Genomic DNA, 8,005 nt, shown 5'->3' with positions numbered 1-8,005 from the left:
GGCGGGGGCAGGCAGTTCTCCACAACTGTCAAATAGCACTTAACTCACAGGGCTGTAAATGGACTAAATGACCTGTGAATGGTCAAGTGTCTAGTGCTGAGCAGATACTAAAACATTGGTAGCCATCATTATTCTTTTCAGAAGCACCTCCACACCTTCCCCCCAGTGCCAGCCCTGGCAACGTCCTCGGGAATTCTAGTACATTCGAGAAAGCAGGTGCTGGCAAAAGGGAAATGGCACATTTTTTCGCTCAGAAGCTTTGGCCCAGGTACCAAGAGCAAGGAAAACCTTTACCTCAGAGTTGATGAATCTGGGACACGGAGACAAAGAGTTTGTTAAATTCTGAGGGAAAGAACATCCGGAAATACTAGTGGACACGCCCAGGAGATTCTCACCATGTCTTCAGATCTGCAGATGTCACATCTTCTGAAGAAAACTAATGTGGTGGACAATTACAGCCAAGGGACCAGCGTTAGGTTTTAGACACCCTGGCATGTGGGAAAAAAAGACATAAAACCCCTGAAGGCCTGATTTGCGAGAGAAAAGATAAAAAAAGCCAACTAGACACTGCTTCCATGAGTGATCTCAAGACTGTGACAAGCCATGTTTGAGGGGGGATCCTCCCAAAGGAAAATAACAGAAATAGTAGTATTTCAGAGGATACCACAGGACACGGCCAACCCTGGCTACCCAACTAACAGAGGATGTCTTAATCCAGTATCGTTGATATTTAGCTTTGGGCCATCCTACTGAAGGAGACTCTTTTTTGTAGCCTGATAATTAGTTTGCTTTCTCTGAGCACAGTCCCAATGGTGGCCAAGAGAAAGAGCCTGCCAACAGTCTGAGGGGGGAAGCATGGCAAAGCCCCACAGACAAAATGTTCACCTCGCCTTTTCCGCAAATTGAGCAATCCACACGTGGAAAGGTGGTAACAATTTAGAGAGACAAAATCCGGATCAAGAAAATATGAGCAGGACGTTCTGAAGAGCCTATCGGTCATGAAAACGTGTAGAAAAGCAAGCTGCCTAAGAAACCATGTAGATAACTTCATTACTTGGGATTTTTAAAACCAAACTAGACAAACTGTCTATTATTCGGCATGGAAGGTATCATGGGAGACATGGGAAGAACCACATCCGCCAGAATGCCCCCTGCTCTCAAAGAGTTTTTGGTTGCATCAGATAAACTGTCACAAAGGAAAAAAAATTGGAACAACTGACCCTCCACAGTGTGATTCTGAGACTGGAAGAAGAGAGGCAGAGAAGCCCTGAGCGGGCTGTGTACGTACGTCTGGGGAGGTGGGATGGAGGAGATCGGACTTCAAAGGAGCCCTGGAGAATGGCCGGGGAAGCAATGAGAGCAGGAGATGCTATGTGAGCAGGACACAGAGGTTGGACTGAGCCTAGCATGTCTGAAGGACGCGGGAGGACCCCATGTCTCATTTGCCACCGGAGCTCCCGCTGGTAGAGCATCAGCCACACACAGGAGTTTACCAACCATTCCCCAGCTGGAAGACCAATCACGTTCTTCTTGATCGGGGCTTCCACAGGGACCATCGAGATCACAGAGTGTGGGCATCGGCGGCCACGGAGATAGAACATTTCAGGCCCTCATAGTATTTTTTATATAGTAGGGTTTCAAAACTGTTGTTGAATGAATGCAAGAAGGAATGAATGCTAAGGTTCTGGCTGGCTTTCCTCTTTGGCACAATCAACATGACTACTTTATTCCTGTCCAACCATTGCGGTTGTCAAGATCTCTTTCTCACCTCTTTCTCTAAGCTCATTCTAACAAAATATAAACCCTTTAAGGTCATGGTTCCATAGTGTAGTGGTTAGCACATCTGCTTCACACGCAGAAGGTTCTGGGTTCGCGCCCCAGTGGAGCCATGGTCCATGGTCTATGGCCATGCCACCCTGAACAAGCCCGATGTCTGATCTTGGGAGCTAAACAGGGTCGGGCCTGGTTAGTACTTGGATGGGAGACCACCTAGAAAGACAGTGCTGTAGGCATAAATAATAATAAATAAAAAAAAAGAAAAAAGAAATAAACCCTTTAATAATGACCTATAAATGACTATTATTGCTTAATTTCTTACACTTGAGAAAATCTCTTAAGCCAAAGGAATGAATCTCTAATGATATTATTCCTCGAGGGACCAGGCAGAGAGCTTTTCAATGAAGCTGAAATCACACAATGAGGTCTAGCACCTATTTATTGAAAAAAATCAAGTCGGCGCCCCTTTATTTAGCACCTATAATATGTAGCATGCTTTATATACCTTTTTTTTTTTTTGCAACAAAATCTCATAACAAGCTGGAAAAGTAGGAAAGATAGTGTTATTCCTCCTTCAATACGAGAAAACAGAAATTCGGAAAAATTATGTAATTTGCTCAAGGTCTCTCAGCTCAGAAGTGACACAGTTAGGATTTGAACTTAATTATTCTAATCGAAGCCTGTGCACCATTTATTTCACTGTTCATTCATTTACTCAACAAACACCCGTGAAACTCGCAGGTGCCGCATACGAGCTAGGCGCTGCCTGTGTACGCGGCCTGCTCCGCTGGGGGGTGGGGAAGACTCGACACAGGCCTTAGCCCAGGGCACCCGCTGCTCACGGCTCCGAATTCTCTGTGGAGCCACATGCACCCTCAGCAGGTCATTTTACAACGCCTGCAGAGGGAGTTACGGAGACAAAGATACGGCGGGAAAACGCTAAGAGGCACGGTGCCTTCTTGGTAACCATCGTCACGCTGGCGGTGATGGTACAGCACCTCAAATGCTGGCCGCTTCCATCATTAGGGAAAGGAGGACACCAGGAAAGAGGCCCAGCCACGGCTCCTGAGCTCTGGATGTGGCCAAGGGTAACTGTGGGACCTCGGGCAGGCCATTTAATCTCAAAGTGCCTCGGCTTCATGGCCCGCGAGATGAGGCGGCCGGCCTGTCCGATCTCCATTTGAGTTAGAAAGACTTCACCTTCTAATCCAAAGGATGAGTTGACTGAGCACTACGTTCTAAAGAGATTAGCTTGATGTTTTTGGTGAGCAGCTGGGCGGAAGGCAGGGCTGTGCCTGCAAGCGTTTTAGTCTGTTCCGGCTGCCTAACAGAATACTGTACACGGGGTGGCTTTGAAACAACATTTCTCACAGCTCTGGAGCCTGGAAGTCCAAGATCAAGGTGCCAGCAGATTTGGCATCCAATAAGGTTCCACTTCCTGCTTCACTGAGGGCCATCTTCTGGCTGTGTCCTCACAGGGTAGAAGAAGCGAGGGAGCTCTGTGGGGTCCCTTCTATAAGGGCACTGATCCTACTCGTGAGGGATCCACCCCCATGACTTCATCACCTGTCAAAGGCCCTACCTCCTAACACCATCACTTTGGGGATTAGGTTTCAACATATGAATTTTGGGGAGACACAAACATTCAGTCCGGTATTTATTTTATGCCATGAAGTGATTGAGAAGCTAAGTTCCCATGTGCTGCTCTAATCAGGAAGACTCAGCCACCCTTGGATATGAGTATTTTTTACCACCTTCCTTCCACATGTGTAATTAGCAGGGTCTCCCGTTCACACCAGGTTCTGTCCCACTGTTATGCTTAGAGGTGGCGATGAGGGTAAAGATGGTGACAATAACCCCGACAATGACATCCTGAAGAAAGTCAGACACCCACAGCAGCCCTGAGGTCAGAGTCGACACACAGTGTGCACAGTGGTTGGATCAGACCAGATGGTGGAATGTTGAAATACTTTCCTACCGATTAGCAGGTAACTACAGCCCCACCCCACTCTCACAGGTCCTCCCGCTCAGGGGACCTCTGCGTCCTCTCCCAGGTCTCCCCATCCCGTAGAGGGGCCGTTACCCGGCACCTATCCAGCTAACTAATCGATTCTTACCATCTTCCTTATACTCTTCCATATTTTCCAAATCCTCTAAGATGACATGTTACTTTTATAATTTTTTTTTTTAAAGTCTTAAGGTACTTAAACACTGAGAATGAAAACAACACACACCCGAATAGGGCCAAATATATATATATATATATACTATGAAACATCGGGTTTTGAGTTGATGCTTTCAGTGTCAAGGCTGACTACGCCTGACTTCTATGGGAACCCTTCCCCAAAGATGACAGCAGGCTTTGAGGACCGCATTTATGAGAAAGGAATATTTTGAAAGCTGTAATCTTTGTCACACAATAATGCCTTCTATTTGTATAAGGCCTTACCACACATATTTATCTCATTCAGGACTTGAAACAGGTTTGCGATGTAAGCGGGTATAATTATCTCCATTTAATAAACGAGGTAATCAAGACGTAGAGAAGATAAGACCAAGATCCCACAGTCCCTAAATGACAGAGCTGGAACTAAACGCAGATCTCCTGACTCTGCTTCCTTCTGCGGTGTGCTCCTATCACCTTGTACCTGCCCATAAGAGCCTAATTCAAGAATTTTGCAGTAGGTCGTTAAACCATAGGTAGCTCGAGATCGTTCCAGGTAGGAGTATTTACGCCATGGAAATCAGCAGTTATTACAAATCAAAGCCAGTCTCCTTACCGTACGATGAGGACACATTCACAGGGGTATTTTTTTTTTTAATCCATCAGTATTCTCCATTTCCACTGACTGCACTAACCATGTGGCAGCATGACATGGGAGAGAGAGCACCTAATTAGGAGTCAGATGACTCTTTGATCTCCACCCACCACTTAGCAACCTTTTCACCTGAGTCATTTAACCTCCTGAACCTCCACTTCCTTATCTGTAAAATGAGGACAATGACTGCCGCCCACTCACAGGGTTGGTCTAAGACTCAGAAGGAATCCTGCATGTATATAAAAACATTTTGCAAACAGCAAGACGCCACGCAGCTGTGGCAAACAGTATGGTGGCACCTCATAAAATAAGCCTAGAAGTACCCCCTGATCCAGAAATTCCACTTGTGGGGATAACCCAAAAGAACTGAAAGCAGAGATGTCTGTACGCCCATGTGCAGGGCAGCATTATTCACAAGAGCCAAAAGGTGGAAGCAACTCCAATTGTCCAGGACAGAGGGAAAAGAAACGTGCAATGTGGCCCATCCATACCATGGGATACTATTCCGCCCTAAAAAGGAAGGGAATTCTAACACATGCTACACATCGATGAACCCTGAGGGCATTATGCTAAGTAAAATAAGCCAGACACGAAAGGACGAAGACTGTAGGATTCCATTTATATGAGGTACCTAGAGAAGTCAAGCTCGTGGAGACAGAAAGGAGAATGGTGGGTGCCAGTGGCTGTGGGAGGGAGAATGGATGGGGAGCTCGTGTTGGATGGGAAGAGAGTTTCAGTTCGGGAAGATGAAAAAGTTCTGGAGGTGGATGGTGGTGATGGTTACACAACACTATGACTGTACTTAATACTGCCGAACCGAACACTTAAAAATGGTTCTGATGCTAAATTTTATATTATGTATTTTTTTACCACAATTTAAACACACACACACACAAATATGAGGTCTTGTTATCATATCCCGGTTGTCAGAGGAGCCGAAAAAGCACCACAAGGAACCAACGAGGAATCCAAGCGGCATCATTCTTGTACATTATTGCCAGAAACAGGCTGTCCCCAACGTTTACGCAAGGTCGGCTCCAAAAATTCATTTTAAGCTTTTTCTTCTTTGTTTAAGCTTTTCATTTTAAGTTGTTCCTGTGTGTTGTTGTTGTGAGGGGCATATTTTCTTAGAGAAGTAACATTTTTCATAGTAGTGAAGACCCTTCTCAGGCTTAGAGAAGCCTTGAGCCCCTGCCATGGCTGAATTACAGTCTTCACGGTCTTGGCTGGTGCTGGGGGCAGGGCCTAGGCCGGGGGAGGAAGGACAGGAAAGAATGGTCACAGAGGCAGTGCCACAGTGTCCTCCCTTGCTGGGGCCCAGGCCAGCCAGGACCCGGTTGTGATGCCTGAGGTCAGTCAGCCTTGGGTCCTCTCCCCAGGCTGCCTCACTCAGCCCTTGGCTTCCAGTTTGCAACCCGTTCGAGCCTCTTTAGTTCCTCCAAAGTTCCAAGGCCAGCATCACCTACTTTCCCTCCTGTCTGTCGTTCAAACGCTAATTCTTCCCTGTTAAGAGTCGGAGACAGGTACTTTCTTTAAAATGCCTTACATCATCAACGTCTGGTCCCTCAACCTATTTTAAGGTATTTATTTCTTCCAATGTTTTAAGGCAAATCTCAAGCAGTCATTTTTATTGAGGTCGAATAAATGTCAGCCCATGTACAGGAAGACACCCGGGGGCAGGGGACACTGGTCCTGCCTGGGGTGTCTGCGGCCTCCATCACTCCGCCAGACCTCCCGCTTTGCCCAGGTTCTCTTTCCTCCACCCACAAGTTTTCTAAAGCTACAAAGGTTTAGGGGTTTTCTGGTTTTGGTTTTGTTTTGTTTTTTTTTTTAATTTTTTTCCCACAACGCTGTGGGCCTTGGTAGGAGGGGACAGAATTGAGTAGGAGGCAGGCAAGAGTGTCACTTGAAAATCAGGGACTGAGGTTTGATTGAATATGATACTTTCAGGTTCCATTTACAGCACTACATCCAGGTGGTGTAAAAGCAATCTCCGTGACGGGCGTCGTGGTCGTGAGGGGCAGACGGGGATCCTCCCGACCAGCAACAACATCGACTCCGGTTTGCGAGCCTCTTCTTCCCCTGCTCACCTCGTCATGGAGGTCTCAATAAATTGTGACTCCATATCCTGTTTGGCCACCAAAAGCACTAACATGAACAGGTCAAGATGAGGGATATCTCCCGATTCGGAGACCGGCTCCCTGAGCACCCCATCTACATCCTGGGACCTGAGAAATTAATCTCTTGAGACCTCTTCTGACACCCCATCCAACAGTCCCCTTATAAGGATGTTTTTAAAGAAACTGCTGCATGTGTTCATGGGGTACAGGCACACACGTGCTGCCATTTTTAAATATTCTCCATGAAAATATATCCATTACATCTAGATTTTAAGCTACAAAACTCTACAATGTAAAGATACTATAAAAAAAAAAAAGTTACTTAAGTCCTCAAATCAAAACATCATTTTCAATAAGAAACAAAGCAGGACTGCTGAAGCAGTTCTCAGCGAGTTGCTTGTTTGAGAAAAAAGCACGTTTACACTGAAGAAGGGCCACAGCTGCGGCAAGGCCCACGTGCCCTTTGAGAAGAACAGAAAGCACAGTTAGAAAAGAGTGTGGCACAAGCCGAGGTAGATAGGGACAGATTAAAACAGACACACACACGCACACACGCACACACGCACGCACCAGCTCAGGGTGCAGGAGAGGTGCAGAGACACAGAGCTGATGAGATAACTGAGGGAAAGAATGAGCCTGTGACATGTAGCAAACTAGGTCGCTCCGCCGCACGAGCCGGCCCGGAGGACGTCGTCGGCTGAGTCCCTTGGTTAACGTGAGCACTCTATGAACTAATCACCCTCCTGTGGGGAGCAAACGTTCAATGGCTCAACAGACCATCCTCATCTGTGCAAACGGCCTCTGAGGAGCAGTGTTCCGCACCGCGAGGACTAATGAGAGAGAACCAGCATTTACTGAGGACATATTCACGCGCCGTGCGCAGTACTAAGTAGTTTCCATGCGCCCTCATTTAATCCGGACGGCAACCCCTAGGTCGGGTACCAGTCTTACCCTGTTTTACAGATGAGGATGGGAGGCTGGAAATGGCCAAATAATTTGCCCAGAACCATACAGCCAGGAAGCACTGCACTCAGGATTTGCACCCATGTTTTAGTGACCTCAGAGCCCACACTCTCAGCTGCTCACCACTGTGCTGAGGACAACCAGCAGCTGTCCTTCCCTGACAACTCGTGACAGTTTCTCACCTCGACTTTTGGAGACGTTAAATATGCACCATCCTACACGCTCCCAACAAGAGCTTCCCGAGTCAATTTCCAACAGATACTGGCGCGTTCTTCCCCACAGTACTGACCCGACTATCCATGGATTGTCAGCTTCCACCCCAGCTGC

General features: G+C 47.0%; 1 non-coding gene across 1 annotated transcript; it reads left to right on the top strand.

Annotated features, from left to right (window-relative positions):
- The first annotated feature begins 1,816 nt into the window (after positions 1–1,816).
- Positions 1,817–1,889, top strand: TRNAV-CAC. The gene has a single exon. It is a non-coding gene; the product is annotated as a tRNA-Val (tRNA).
- The last annotated feature ends 6,116 nt before the right edge of the window (positions 1,890–8,005 follow it).

The sequence above is a fragment of the Pteropus alecto genome, unplaced genomic scaffold, assembly GCF_000325575.1.
Source record: "Pteropus alecto unplaced genomic scaffold, ASM32557v1 scaffold11, whole genome shotgun sequence".
Lineage (NCBI taxonomy): Eukaryota > Metazoa > Chordata > Mammalia > Chiroptera > Pteropodidae > Pteropus > Pteropus alecto.
Note: the sequence above shows the minus strand (reverse complement) of the source record. Positions and strands in the feature narration are given on the sequence as shown.